Source organism: Pseudorasbora parva, chromosome 8, assembly GCF_024679245.1.
Source record: "Pseudorasbora parva isolate DD20220531a chromosome 8, ASM2467924v1, whole genome shotgun sequence".
NCBI classification, from domain to species: domain Eukaryota; kingdom Metazoa; phylum Chordata; class Actinopteri; order Cypriniformes; family Gobionidae; genus Pseudorasbora; species Pseudorasbora parva.
The window spans coordinates 48,511,002-48,527,940 of record NC_090179.1 but is presented as its reverse complement, the minus strand read 5'-3'; the positions used below and the strand labels follow the sequence as shown (position 1 = coordinate 48,527,940).

Below are 16,939 nucleotides of genomic sequence, written 5' to 3'. Positions count from 1 at the left end.
TAAGTGTGACATTTTAAATAGAACATTGTTTCCAAAATTAAATCGCCTATACTTTACGTTGGACGTATAAACCTGAAGAACATGTTCAATAAAAAATGACTAGTATAGGCAACTTTCACAATAAGCAGCTATGTATCGCATTAAGAATACTGCTCTACAAACTCAGTGAGCGAGATAAAGGGGACTATAGTGAGAAAAACTCACTAGAAAAATACAAAGCAAACATATACAATTCTGAAAAGTATATGGCAAACAATGAAAGAAACGTTTAGAAATAAAACAGTTAGACTGTTCGGTAGACTTTATTCATTTTTGCTTTGTCTTTTAAATAAGGCTATCTGAAATTTTTCTGGGGACCCCAGTTTCAAAACCCCTGCCATAGACTGTAACATCCTGTACACACATTTTGAATATCTGAAAACAAATGTGCAAATAATGACAACATTATTATAGAAATATTATATATGGTAGTAACTTCTCAGATATCTAACAAATGCATGTGATGTGATGACAACATTATCATCTGATCAAAAAAGCCGGTGCTTTCGTCGGGCAGAGGGTTAAAGATAGCCTAGGCCTACATTTATAATGCAAAAGCTTTATACTTAAGATAAATAAAAATATAAGCTTTTGCAGCATTATAAATGTGTATACTTTAACTTCATCCATTTAATGCATCCTTGCTGAATAAGCTTCCCCAAACAATTCTGTTATTTTTTTACTTTCTATTCATTATAATAATCCTGACAATAAATTATACACAACTGTTTTCATCATTGATAATAATAATAAATGCTTGAGCTCAAATCCTCACATGAGAATGATGAGTGAAGGATCATGTGACACTGCGACTGGAGTAACGGTGATACATTCAGCTTTGATCACAGAAATGGTTTAAAATGTATTCAAATAGAAAAAAAAAGTTATTTTATAATGTAAAAATATTCCAAAATATTGTTTTTGCTGTATTTTGGATCAAATAAATGCAACGCCTTAGTAAGCAGAAGAGACTTCTCACAAAAACTATCAAAATAGTAGGATACAGTTTCCAAATTTTGATGAATATATCCAGGCGTTTATCCACGCGTACGTTGTCCAGGCGTTTATCCACGCGTACGTTATTCAGACGCAAAGTAAAAAAATATAATTTCTCACATACGTCGCCGCCACGCCGCCGCGCACTTTGAGCACAACTCCGACACGTGACCGTGACGTCTAACGTCTCGAATCCTACGTCTGACGCCTGAATAATATGGGATTTTGGCCAGACGGCTGGCGAGCGTATACACGTTAGTTCGCCTCTCAGTTTGCTTAGCAATCTACTTATTTTGTATAAACCACCCCTCATATGTGTGAGATTACAGTTCTCTCTTCTCGTAGTGGATCAGACACCTGCGAGATCAGGTGTGTGTGTGTGTGTGTGAGAGATTACAGTTCTCTCTTCTCGTAGTGGATCAGACACCTGCGAGATCAGGTGTGTGTGTGAGAGATTACAGTTCTCTCTTCTCGTAGTGGATTAGACACCTGCGAGATCAGGTGTGTGTGTGTGAGATTACAGTTCTCTCTTCTCGTAGTGGATCAGACACCTGCGAGATCAGGTGTGTGTGTGTGTGTGTATGTGTGTGTGTGTGTGTGTGTGAGATTACCACTGCATGAAAAGTGGGATTTTCGTCCCCGTAAACGGCCGGAAATCTCCCTGATTTTCGACAATTAACGTCAGTTTACAGCCTGTGAACGTCGCGTTCGTCTGTGCCACATATTGACGGAAACGAACCATGACGTATGTGGAGCTTGCGGAGGCATGCTGGCGCCGGCGCTAATGGCTCTAATTAGCATATGAATAGCAGCTCTGGGCGGCACCTTGCCGGAATGGCTTGAATTTCCTCACTCAGTATTGGTTGAAACTACTACATTGAAACAAGAAATATCACTCGTGATTGGTTGGCAGATCTGTTACTATTGGTCAACCTGGGTAATAAATTAATAAATTTAAACCCCCAAATTATAATAATTTTACACCCATATATATATATATAAAATTATGATTTGCATATTATTTTTTAATTGTATATATTCAGATGATATGCTATTATGTTTTATATTCATGTCATTGTTATCCTATGGACTACGCTATTATAACCATCAAGGACATTCATTTATTGAGGAAAGAAAATATGCCAGGGACGTGCAGTTTATTCAAAGAAAGAGCTTTATTAGAACAAACACAAACACACAACCAAATGCAAAACGTTTGAGATCTGCCCACACAACAATAGGAAGCTCACGAGAAGCCCAAAATCCTACAGCACCATGAAGTCTCTGTTTTCCGCTTCAGAGCTGTAGGTAACTAGCGCCATTCTGTCTGATTTCAGTCCATTTTTCAGACGTCTGTCGTGCGTTGCCGTTCTTTGGAATCGCCTCTAATCTCGATTGCAGCGTGGCACAGAGCTCGGCGAGCTCCTGGCTGGTCAAACAGTCCATCCAGACACCGCGCGAACGATGCCGTCTTCCTCATCAGACATCAGGTCTATGGTAGCGCACTTCCAAAGGCCCACCTCATCCTCAGCTAACACACTCTTTCTTGCTTGTAGCAGCTGTAAAAACAAACAATAAAGACAATCAGTATCGCACGATGTACTGCGTAAAATGCACCTGAAAAATAGTCACACTGACCAAAAACGGATCTAATCTAATAAATCTTACCCTCTTTCTTCTCAATCGACTCCGAGCTGAACTCAGCTTCTGCGTGCGATGCAAGAACTGGATGTTTGTACCTCCTGCGTACTGTCTCTATGTCTTACATGCAGCTGGAAAACAATTAAATGAGTGTTATGACGAAGCTGTGAAGACGGCGTACTGCTTCCTGTAAAATGACCAGAAAAAGAAAACACTTTTATAAAGCAACTTACATTTGTTCTTTTACAAGGCTAATTTCAGCTTTTGCTACTTAAAAAGCTTTGCTTTAGGTTACTTTAGCTTAGATAACAGTCTTACCGCAATCTTAGGACTGGTCTTCTCTTAGGCACTCGTCTTCTCTTCTTAAAGTTAGTATCTTCCACACAGTTTTTCGACTCCAAAGCAAGCAACCTATCATCTATGGACAGCAACCTGGAGATTACTAAAGTTAACTGCTCGTTAAAATCGGCAGCAAACTGAGCAAGCTGACGAGATAGCCCACTGATTGCATTCAGCTGTTTCTTCCCGCCGGTGTTACGGATCAACTGGGGATCATGTTATCTGGGGACGGGCGCGTGCACGCAGCTAGTTTTACCTGGATTTACAGCAGATGTTAGACGAGGACAGATTCGTCACAGCGGATTTTCCACTGAACAGATTTAAAACGCTTTCCACATTATTGGTAAATGTTTGCATAATATCAGGCTCTGTGTTTTCCTCTGTCGCTGCTTTGCTGTATGTTTCCAACGCAGTTTAAGGGAATTTTTAATGTGGTTTCATTTCACAACACAGACCACGCCCACATTTTTTTTACATTCTTTTCGATGAAAGTCGTATCCAATGACAATTACATTCAATAAATTACATTGTGTCGTATTAGTATCGGAATTTTTATTTTATTTTTAACAACTATTGTTTTTGTAATTTGCTTAGGGTATTTTTTAAATTATATATATATATATATATATATATATATATATATATATATATATATATATATATACATATATATATATACATATATATATATATATATATGTATATATATATATATATATATATATATATATATATATATATATATATATATATCCTAACTAAAATAACTCATAGCCTGTCATATTACCTTTCTCATATTAGCCTATTATATTCTATTATAATCTATTATATTGCCCACCCCTTGCCCACCTGCACATCCCAGCTGATATACAAGATTTGGGGGGTCATTCTGCATTTGAAAGTTTGAAAGGGTTTTAAATCTTCTAAATAAAGTAAAATGATTCAAAATCAAGTAATTTATATATGCCAAAGTCAACTTTAAACATATACAATGTAATTTCCAAACAGCAAAATTGTGGCCAGTGAAAATGCTGAGTGGCTAGTAACTTTGGAAAACCACTAGCCACGGTGGCCGGTGAGCAAAAAAGTTAATGTCAACCCCTGTATGTATATGTATATGTATATGTATATATATATATATATATATGTATATATATATATATATATATATATATATATATATATATATATATATATATATATATATATATATATACACACATATATATATATATATATATATATATATATATATATAAATATATATATATATATATGTAGTGCCGTTAAAATTAATTTGTGTTAACACGTTCATTTTGACAGGCAATGATATATGATATATAAAGTTTGCTGATGTATGACGCCGCTTATTAGCAGGAGACCGCAATGATTGGTAAAAGTTGCGGTGATTGGTCAAAATTGCGAGTCGCACTGAATTCACGGGGACTGATTGCAAATGACACACAATAAATAATCTAGAATACTTTCATCAAATATATAAATTCAAGCTTAAGTTTAAGATTTTACAATTAGGCTATACTGAGCCTGATCTATCTAAGAGATTTTCTTAGAAGGAAGTTAATACCTTTTAGAAAAATGTCACATGGGTTAAAACTCCTGCTACCCTGATTTGCATTTGTATAGCTCACAGCATGTTCATTTACATGTTAAAGCCTCCCCTGGAGTTAAGGGAAGGGGGGTGTTGGGGGGGACAACTGCCAAGCAAGGCCCACGTCAATTTCTGACAATTCACGGCAGTTTTCGGTGTCGCCTGCAAACTGCCGTGTACAGTCGTAAACCTGATCTTCCACGACAATCTACAGTGCCGCTTACTGACGAAAATCCCACTTTTCATGCAGTGTACAGTTCTCTCTTCTCGTAGTGGATCAGACACCTGCGAGATCAGGAGTGTGTGTGTGTGTGTGTGTGTGTGAGAGAGATTACAGTTCTCTCTTCTCGTAGTGGATCAGACACCTGCGAGATCAGGTGTGTGTGTGTGTGTGTGTGTGTGTGTGTGTGTGTGTGTGTGTGTGTGTGTGTGTATGTGAGATTACAGTTCTCTCTTCTCGTAGTGGATCAGACAGTTTTATATGAAAATAAATATTATGAACATGACACCCAAAGTTTTTGTTATTTATTTCCTTTCGAAAGGCCTGTTTATCAAGCATTTTTTCTTTAATTACACACGTTTTTATATATTTTTATTAATATGACAACAATCACATAACCCACTGAGAGATCGCACTGTCCGAGAGTTTGGGAATATTCACATAAAAACATGATATCAGAGTTTTAAAATCAAATATTAAAAAAAATAACTATACATCACGGTTGTTTAAACCAATAAGCATTAAGCTGTGTCGTCAGCAAGTCGTTTCCCATCATGCTTTTGTTTAGCGCAGTCGGTGGAGAGCAACTGCGCTCGACTGCAGAATCCGACACGTCCGCCTCGCCATCGCGAGAGATTTTTGACATGCGTCAGCATGACGTCAGTGCAAGGCGGACCGCCCTCGGACACATTTCTAACCGGCATGCATCTCGCGCTGATCACCGGTGATCGGTTCTGCGCAGATTTTGCTCATCTCAAACAAGCCTAAAGCCTTAAAGTTCTGCATAAGTAAGGGTGTGGTTACAGGTGGATAGCCATTTATCTGCCGTCTATAGTCATTGCGTCACCTCAGCTCTGCGCACATCCCGCCTTTTTGCCCATTTTCTGCTATCCGGGAGTGACACGTGATGACTCGCTCACAAGATGGCAACGCCCAGCTCGACCCTACTTTAAGGCTTGTTCGACTTCACCCAGCGATGCGCAGACAGATCGGCGGCTGACTTAAAGCAGTGCATGTCGGTTAGAAATTTAGTCCGATTTGAGACAGCGCTGACAGCACGTGTCTGTGACATATGTCAACAAAGTACCGCGAGAACGATTCGAGAGCAGCCGGCTGATGCAGCCGGTTCAGATTCTCAAGGGGGACTGCAGGAGGCTGCTCGAGCTCTGATGACGACACAGCTGATCCACGATTGGCCGATTCACCGCATGACAGCAAACACGTGCGTTTCGTGTTTAATCTAAAACCTTATGTTATGCTAATGCTCAAAAATCATTTATTTATAACAGTAAAACCTCTTTTCATGTAGCCACGATGTTATATTATCATGTTTATCAAACTAAAACTGATAAAAACCGTTGACAACACTTCATAGATAGTGTAGGTTTATATGTTGAACATTAATCTTGTCCAAATAGACGCTTTATTAAGCAGTACATAAAATATTGGATGAAAATATCATTTGAAACATCTGTGTATTTGAGAAATATTGCATTTATTTAACTTCAGCTGTGATAAAGTTTGCAAAAACAGCACAAGCGTCACTGTGGGAGGTAGAAAGTGTCCGACTTCACGTCTCCGTTTGCAGCTCGTCCTCCCCGCCTGCACTCGGCTACTCTCGCCGATCGCATGCATCCAGCCGCAGCCGATGTCCAACACACCTTTAAGCTTCAGAACGGCTTATCGGAATCCTATGGGTGACGTCACGGACGCTACGTCCATATTTTTTTACAGTCTATGGTCTCAACCAGAGCCATATAAAAAGAGAGCTGCGACACTCTTTGATCTCGCCGCCACGGTGTCACGTGGTTCATAGAGCGCTCAATAGTTCCAAACAACTCCACGCTGTCAATCCAGTTGAATGGGATTAAGCAGGATAGACAGTAGATTCACTATATTTGCAGCAATTTCTGGCTAATATTAACACAATATGTGCATTGACTTCGACTAGGCTTTACAGTGGCAGTTTATTCACAACGTTAATATTTTTCTTGAGTGATATGGTTATTTTATTTGGGTCACGCGAGTAGCTCCATCATGATTTTACAGTGTTGAGTGTTGTAGCCAATCACGGGCATTTCTGTTGAAAATGATGACCAATCATATGTTTAATTTACCTTGAAGATAATCCCCTCAGTACCGATCAAAACAAGTTTTATACGATCCGTTTTTCCAGTTTAATAAATTATAATTAACATCAATATACTGTAATGATTTTTTTTACAGTAAATTGAACATATAGGTGCACATATGCACACATATAAGAGCATATAGGTATATGTAGCCTACATATATGTGCATGTACATAGCCTATAATATAGGAAAACGGCAATTTTATATATGTCACATATAAAAAACCTATATGAAATCCTATGTTGAAACATATATGTTTATATAGATTCTTTCCATGTGGGGTGGTCATTTCTTTTACCAATTTAATGTTGTTAACTTGCCGATGTAATTTTATGATTCTTGAAGCATAGCCTACACAACAGGTGAATACAGTATACATAAATGATGCTAGCATATACAGAATTTACACAAGAAAGAAGCTTTAAATAGTGTTTCAAATCAAAACAGGGCAACCAATGTAATTCAACTCAAACTTTATATCAGGCGCTACTGACTTCATAGGAAACACATTCGACAGAAAGTTCTCAGAGAAAGTTCTCAGAAACTATCAAACCTTTGCAGCTGATCCTGAATGCAGCAGCGAGAGTGGTCTTTAATGGGCCAAAGAGAGCACACACACACACACACACAGCCCCCAAACCTACCCATCACAGGAAATATTGTTTTTACTTTCTCAAAAAACTCCTCCTGTGTGATTTATAAGCCTTTTGAAAAGTGGGGACATGGGTAATGTCCTCATATTTCACCCTCTCCTGTAATACCTGTGTCATGGCATTATACACATTTGTGTCCTCATATTTCACAAAAACAAGCACACACACACAGACATGCACACTCAGTCACGTACACGTACACACACACACACACACACACAAAGTCACACACACAGTCACAAACACACTCACGAACACACATACAGTCACACACACACACAGTCACACAAACACACACACACATTTACACACACATAACAGTCACATACACACACACACGCACAGTCACATATATACATAAACACACACACTCACACTCACTCACAAACACACACACACAGTCACACACTCACAAACACTCACAACTCACACACAGTCACACACAAAGTCAAAAACACACACACTCACGAACACATACAGCCACAGCCACAGCCACACACTCACACAAACACACACTCACAAACTCAAACACACACACTCTCACACAGTCACATACACACACATACACAGAGACATGCGCGCGCACACACACACACACACACACACACACACACACACACACACACACACAAAACAGTCACATACACACTCACTCACACACTCACTACGAACACACACTCACAAACACTCACAAACTCACACACAACACAGACACACACAGTCACACACACACACTCACAAACTAACACAGTCACACACTTACACACACTCACAAACACTCACAAACTCACACAGTCACATGCACATGCTCACACACTCACAAACACACTCACACACATAACAGTCACATACACACAGTCACATACATACACACTCACTCACTCACGAACACAGTCACACACTCACAAACTTACACACACAACACACAGACACATACACAGACACACACAGTCACATACACACACCCACTCTCAAACACATTCACTCACTCACAAACACACACACAGTCACATGCACACACTCACAAACTCACACGCGCATGCACACAGATATGCGTGCGCGCACACACACACACACACACAAATGCACACACACTCACAAACTCACATAACACACATAACAGTCACATACAAACACACACACTCACGAACACACACAGTCACACACTCATAAACACATTCACAAACTCTCACACACTCACTCACAAACAAACACACACACACACACACACAGTCACACACTCACACACACATTCACAAACTGACGGACAAAACCCTGACGGACCTTTTTGAGTTTATCTCGGCGTGCTGCCAACCCCATGCCCCCCGGAATGTATGTGTCTGTGTGTATATATGAGTGAGAAAGTGTGTGTGTGTGTGTGTGTGTGTGTGTGTGTGTGTGTGAGTGAGTGAGTGAGTGAGTGAGTGAGTGAGTGAGTGAGTGAGTGAGTGAGTGAGTGAGTGAGTGAGTGAGTGAGTGAGTGAGTGAGTGAGTGAGTGAGTGAGAAAGTGTGTGTATTTATGAGTGAGAAAGTGTGAGTGTATGTGTGTGTATGAGTGAGAAAGTGACAGTGTGTATGTGCTGTGTTGAGTAGTAGCGTTGTTACAAGTAGTGACGCTACTAGCCTAACTACATTTTGCAGTAGCGTGGTGGTAGCGTCGCTTCCTCATTTTAATTAGACTGTGGCCACATTGTATAATCTGTTGCCTAGTTTTAATAAAATGAGAGAACAAATTATTTTAACGTGGCCATGATTTAGTCAACCAGGGACAATGAATTAAAGGAACACTCCACTTTTTTGAAAATAGGCTCATTTTCCAAGTCCCTTAGAGTTAAACAGAAGAGTTTTACCATTTTTGAATCCATTCAGCTGATCTCTTTATCTGGCTGTAGCACTTTTTGTAACGATGAGTCAACAGATTGGGGATCCAAATAAAATTATTAAGACAACAGTCCACAATCGAAGTCTAGAGTACAGGCAAGGTCATAATACATGCAGGCAGTCCGAAACACTCACTCACAAACACACACACACGCACACACACACACACAAACAAACTCTCAGAGTCACAAATACACTCACTCGCAAACACACACAGACACTCACAAACACTCTCTCACACACACAGTTACATACACATATGCTCACAAACTGACAAAGACCCTCACGGACACACACACACAGTCACACACTCACAAACACTTACAACTCACACACATTGTCACACACACACACACACACACACACACACACACACAATCAAACACACAGTCACATACACAGACACACATTCACATACATACACACACAGTCACACACAAAGTCAAAAACACACACACTCACGAATGCATACAGCCACACACACACTAACACAAACACACAAACACACACTCACAAACTCAAACAAACACATGCACACTCTCTCACAGTCACATACACACACACACAAACTCACACACGCATGCACACACAGACATGCGCTCGCACATACACACACAAATGCACACACACTCACAAACTCACATAAAACACATACTCACTCACTCACTCACAAACACACACAGTCACACACTCTTAAACACATTCACAAACTCTCACACAGTCTCAAACACACTCACTCACGAATAAACACACACACACACTCACACACACATTCACAAACTCACTCACACAGTCACATATGGGTGGTATATAATGTATAAGGGCCAGAAAAATAGAAGTTTAAACCATGTAGCAAGGCCTTATTAACAACCCAAGTACCCTAGCAACCACATAGCAACCACCCTAGCATCCACCTGAGTACCCTAGCAAACATATAACAATATCCTGGAAACCACACTGAGTACGTTACCAAGCACATAGAAACCACCCTAGCAACCGTATAGCAACATCCTAGCAACCACTCGAATACCCTAGCAACCACATAGCAACATCCTAGCAACCACCTGAGCCCAATCCACAGCACACCTCTTTTTACGGGCTTTTGGTATCGCCTTCTGGGTCCGGTACTGGGGTGTGCGATAGGATGTCAAGTTTCGCCCTCTCCTCGACAAAACCCTGACGGATCTTTTTGAGTTCATCTCGGCGTGCTGCCGACCCAATGCCTCATTTTCCAAGTTCCTTAGAGTTAAACAGAAGAGTTTTACCATTTTTGAATCCATTCAGCTGATCTCTTTATCTGGCTGTAGCACTTTTTGTAACGATGAGTCAACAGATTGGGGATCCAAATGCAATTTTATTAAGACAACAGTCCACAATCGAAGTCTAAAGTACAGGCAAGGTCAAAATACATGCAGGCAGTCCGAGCAGACAAACACAACAAGGCAGGGAATGTAGGCAAGAGAGTAGTCCAGAAACAGGCAGGTGATCCAAAACCAAGAGACATGAAAACATGATAGAACGCTCCGAATTGTAGTAGTTACACTTTACAAGACTTCACAGTGAATGGCAGAGTGAACAAGGTTTATATAGACTATGGTGATGAGGCTAATGGCACACAGGTGTAAACAATGATGACTGATGGATGGTAAATGGACTTCATTTATATAGCGCTTTCAACAGACCCTATGGCCATCCAAAGCGCTTTACATATTGCCTCACATTCACCCATCCATACATTCATTCACACACCGATGGTGGTGTCTGCCATGCAAGGCGCCATCCAGCTCGTCGGGAGCAGCTGGGGTTAGGTGTCTTGCTCATGGACACCTCGACACTTGGTCAGGTGGAACCAGGGATCGAACCACCAACCTTTTGGTTTGTAGACAACCTACATGAACCACTGAACCACTGCCGCCCCGACTGATGAGTCAGAGCAAAGGATTATGGGTAATGAAGTCCAAAATGGGGATAAATATTGAGGTGAGGGAGCCCTCTGGTGGCGATCAGAGGGAGCCCCAGAGGCCTGATTTGTGACACTTTTAGCATAGCTTAGCATACATCATTGAATCATATTAGTCCATTAGCATTGCTCTCAAAAATTACCAAAGACTTTATTTTTTTTAAGATATTATTTTTATATTTAAAACTTGACTATTCTGTAGTTGCATCATGTACTAAGACCAATGGGAAATAAAACAATTAGATTTTTATACCAATATAGATAGGAACTCTTTTCTGATTCTTGCGTAGTAGTCATGGAACTTTGCGGTCGTACAATGGGTTCAGGTGTGTGATGATATTACACAGCGCCTGAAAGTAGTCCTCAGATAGGTAACTTCCAAAATAACCGGCACTAAGTTTGTGTTATTGCAGGTAGGGGTTGCATCGACTAGTCAACTAATCGACTAGTTGACCTTAATGCTCAGTCATGACGATTTAAGCTTGACGTAGACTAGTCGCTGGCCTATAGAGGGCGCAACAGGAAAAGCAATTTCCTGACACACGCAGGCTCTGTTTTCCACAGTTAAAAATTACAAATAAATGCATACTCTGAGACCTCTTCACGAGACATGTTTGATTATACCATCTGCAATCTCAAAATTGATCAGGATAATGCTAAACTAATGCGTGCTGCATTACAACACACACATACCCGATCCCGCGGAGATCGTGCGCGCCTCACACAAACAATTCAGTAGTGCAGAAATATATTGTCAACACTCTTCTGTGATTTATCAATAAAATTGCGTAGAAACTGAAAAGTTCTAGCATATATTTCTTGATAACTAAAACTCAGGTTCTCAGGTTCCCATGGTTCTGTGTGTTGTAAAGAGCTGTGATAGTGAGTCGAAGGTGTGTACTACCATCATGTTTCACAGAATAGCAACAAAAATCAAGTAATGAAAGAATCAGTGGTTGACTGCTCTGAACCATAGATATCAAAACACCAGTAGATTCAAACAAGAAACTGTATGTTTGCTCAAAGCATTTGGGACCAGCTGACTATGTGGAAAACATGGACACATGGCATCTAAAGGATATGTCCAGACGGTGTATCATCGTCCAGGGCTGTAAGTATAACATTATTTATTAAATGTTTTTGTTAGCTTGAACGACCAGATTGAAAAGCACTGCTGTTGTCTTTAGCTAACATTGCCTGTGAACGCAATCACTAAGCGTGGGGATTTGCGCAGCTATTTCGTTTATACAATATAGAACGTTAGTAATTTTGTTGTAGAGTTCTGATGAGGTAATGTATAGAGTGATTAAAACAGAATGTGGAATTGCCGGTATTGTTTATCTACACAGTTTCTATGGTACAAAATACTACGTTAGTGATGTTATATTCTGTGCCGAGGCTTCGGAGCATATCTCCTGAATTGAAAATTATTAGGCGGCTGTCAAAAAAATGTTTGAACCATCAAAGCCTTATTTGATCAGTTATTGGGATTTATGAGTGATGTAGATGACACGGCGCATTTCAACTGAGTGATAGAGAGAAAGAGCACAATGCGCAGACTCTCTCTTTCTTCATAATAAGCAGCACCATTTTAGCATATTTCATTCACATATTACGTTAGTCAAAATCAAAAGGTCTGAAGACCATGTCGGACCATTTTTCCTTGAACTTTGACTCTTCTTTGGCTCACCAGTTTGAATCTGCTCTCCTTGTCCCTTCTGCCCCAGTCTGTCCAGCCACACTTTCTCTTTCACATTTCAAAAGCTTGTCTTCAGTGTAACTGTTATACCGTTTTAAATAGATACAGTTCGGGATCTGCACCAAAGTAAATATCCTTTAATCATCTCTCACAAACATCTCCATGGTTACGAGATGCATTCTCTGTGCAAGCAGACTGTCACGCTGGTTATATTCACGGAAGTTGGCCTATTTTCAGGCGCTCAGTTATATCATTGCACTGCTGCACTCATGATGGCTGCAAAGTTCCTACGCAGGAATGAGAAAATAGTTCCCAGCAATAACGGTCTAAAAAATAGCAATTTTTAATTTTTCGTTGGTCTTAGTACACAATTTAACCATAGAAGACTCAAGTTTAAAATAGGAAAAATATTGAAAGTATGTGTTGTGTTTTTTGAGCACTGATGCTGATGGTCTAATAGCGTTTGTTTGATTAGGAATTCCTTCTCTCTTCAAATCGTACTTATCTGACCGTTCTCAGTTTGTAGCAGTAAATGAAGAGATGTCACACCGATCACAAGTTCAATATGGAGTACCGCAAGGCTCAGTGTTAGGACCGTTGCTTTTCACTCTGTATATGCTACCACTGGGAGATATCATTAGCAAGCATGCCGTTAGTTTTCATTGTTATGCTGATAATACTCAGCTCTATATTTCTTCACGCCCTGACAAAACTTACCAATTCACAAGATTAACAGAATGCATAGCTGATATAAAAAATTGGATGAATAGTAAATTCCTGCAACTTAATTCAGATAAAACTGAATTTTTAATTATTGGACAGAAAAGCTCCGCAAGTAGTAACCTAGAAAACTGTCTAACACTTGCTCTGTCAAGCCCTCGTCGTCAGTGAGGAACCTGGGTGTGCTCTTTGATACCAATTTTTCATTTGAAAGCCACGTTTCTAGCATCTGTAAAACGGCATTCTACCATCTTAAAACTACATCTAAACTATCAATCAATCAATCAACTTTATTTATATAGCGCTTTTACAATCACGATTGTGTCAAAGCAGCTTCACAGTGTCAAACAGGATAATATTGCGACAAAATTCGATTTGGCTGTACAGTCGTACTGAAGAAAACAGTGATGTTATCAGCTTATTTTAATTTATCATATAGCGACAATGTTGGCAGATCAGTATTATAGTTTATAGAATTAAATAAGACTTAATTCATATATTTTATTTGTATAATAAGTTGAATAACTTTAATCATATTTTTAGTGTCCCCAACTGAGCAAGCCAAGCCAAAGGCGACAGTGGCAAGGAACCAAAACTCCATCGGGGCATGATGGAGAAAAATAAACCTTGGGAGAAACCAGACTCAGTCGGGGTGCCAGTTCTCCTCTGGCCTATTAACACACCGTGTAAGATTATTATTCTGGCAACCTTACAGGTCAGAAATCATATTAGATCGGATTATTCTAAATTTTCAGGGTATCACGGAAGAGACAGATTTATTTAGGATGGGGCGTCAATTACACAAGAGTATGAATACATGAAAGATCGGAATTATTGCGCCGAAGACGGGTTTTGAGAATGTCGTGCCAGTGAGGCAAATTCGGAGGAGACACCATTTGACACGGCTCAGCAGACACTCCAGGATGCGTTGGTCATGTCCAGGCAGGTCCACCATCCGATCCGGACAGGGCCCAGATCCGGGATAAACCTCGGGATAAACAGAGAGACTAACATTAGCGTAGATGTCACTCTTTTTATGATGTAACGAGTACATCAGGTGTTATGGGAAGTGTTCCCGGTTCCGGCTGACCTAGTTAATGCAGCCTAACAATCAGTCAATTGATCTGAATAATAAGAGTTAAAAATGTTCTATGTGTATGCCATAGTAAAGAGATGTGTTTTTAGTCTAGATTTAAACTGACAGAGTGTGTCTGCTTCCCGAACAATGCTAGGAAGACTATTCCACAATTTAGGAGCTAAATAGGAAAAGGATCGACCGCCTGCAGTTGATTTAGATATTCTAGGTATTATCAACTGGCCAGAGTTTTGAGACCGCAATCGACGTGATGGAGTATAATGCGTTAAGAGCTCGCTTAAGTACCGGGGAGCTAAACTATTTAGTGCTTTGTAAGTAATAAGCAAGATTTTAAAATGTATGCGATGTTTAATAGGGAGCCAGTGCAGTGTTGACAGAACTGGACTAATATGATCATACTTCCTGGTTCTAGTAAGAACTCGAGCTGCTGCGTTTTGGACTAGCTGGAGTTTGTTTATTAAGCGAGTAGGGCAACCACCCAGTAGAGCATTACAATAATCTAGCCTTGAGCTCATGAACGCATGTACTAACTGTTCAGCATTTTGCATTGAAAGCATGTGCCGTAATTTAGATATATTTTTAAGATGATAGAATGCGGTTTTACAGATGCTAGAAACGTGGCTTTCAAATGAAAGATTGGTATCAAAGAGCACACCCAGGTTCCTCACTGACGACGAGGGCTTGACAGAGCAGTCATCAAGTGTTAGACAGTATTCTCGGTTACTACTTGTCGAGCTTTTCTGTCCAATAATTAAAAATTCAGTTTTATCTGAATTAAGTTGCAGAAAATTACTATTCATCCAATTTTTTATATCAGCTATGCATTCTGTTAATCTTGTGAATTGGTAGGTTTCGTCAGGGCGTGAGGAAATATAGAGCTGAGTATCGTCAGCATAACAATGAAAACTAACGCCATGCTTCTTAATGATATCTCCCAGTGGTAGCATATACAGGGTGAAAAGCAACGGTCCTAACACTGAGCCTTGCGGTACCCCATACTGAACTTGTGATCGGTGTGACATCTCTTCATTTACTGCTACAAACTGATAACGGTCAGATAAGTATGATTTAAACCATGCCAAAGCAGTTCCACTAACGCCAACATAATTTTCGATTCTATTCAGAAGAATATTGTGATCGATAGTATCAAATGCAGCGCTAAGATCGAGTAACACTAATAGAGAGATACAACCACGATCAGATGATAAGAGTAAATCATTTGTAACTCTAATTAGAGCAGTCTCGGTACTATGATACGGTCTAAATCCTGACTGGAAATCCTCACATATACCATTTCTTTCTAAACAAGAACATAATTGTGAAGACACGGCCTTTTCTAGTATTTTTGATAGAAACGGTAGATTCGAGATTGGCCTGTAATTGACTAATTCTTTAGGATCAAGTTGCGTTTTTTTAATAAGTGGTTTAATTATAGCCAACTTAAAAGTTTTCGGTACATATCCTAATGTCAAAGATGAATTAATGATATTAAGCAGAGGATCTATGACCTCTGGAAGTATCTCTTTTAATAGCCTAGTCGGTATAGGGTCAAGCATACATGTTGTTGATTTTGATGATTTTACAAGTTTAGCCAATTCTTCTCCTCCTATAGTAGTGAATGAGTGTAATTTTTCCTCAGTGACACTACAATGCTCTGTCTGAAGTGATACTGTAATAGACGGCTGCATGGTTATAATTTTATTCCTAATATTATCAATCTTACTAGTAAAGAAGTTCATAAAGTCATTACTGCTGTGTTGTTTACAAACATCAGAAGCTGAAGCTTTATTTTTTGATAATTTAGCCACTGTATCGAATAAATACTTAGGGTTGTGTTTGTTTTCTTCTAAAAGAGATGAGAAATAAGCAGATCTAGCAGTTTTTATGGCCTTTCTGTATGCAATCATGCTCTCTTTCCACAAATTGCGAAAAACCTCTAGTTTTGTTTTCTT

At 39.6% G+C, this 16,939-nt stretch overlaps 1 long non-coding RNA gene across 2 annotated transcripts; it reads right to left on the bottom strand.

Annotated features, from left to right (window-relative positions):
• Positions 1-2,197: 2,197 nt before the first annotated feature.
• LOC137084939 (uncharacterized) lies at positions 2,198-3,505 on the bottom strand. 2 transcript variants are annotated; one of them, XR_010906845.1, is made up of 3 exons: positions 2,995-3,505; positions 2,704-2,863; positions 2,198-2,594 (listed from the first exon to the last, which is right to left on the bottom strand). It is a non-coding gene; the product is annotated as an uncharacterized lncRNA (long non-coding RNA). The 2 variants fall into 2 exon arrangements; XR_010906844.1 differs by having other exon boundaries at positions 2,704-2,807.
• Between the last annotated feature and the right edge of the window lie 13,434 nt (positions 3,506-16,939).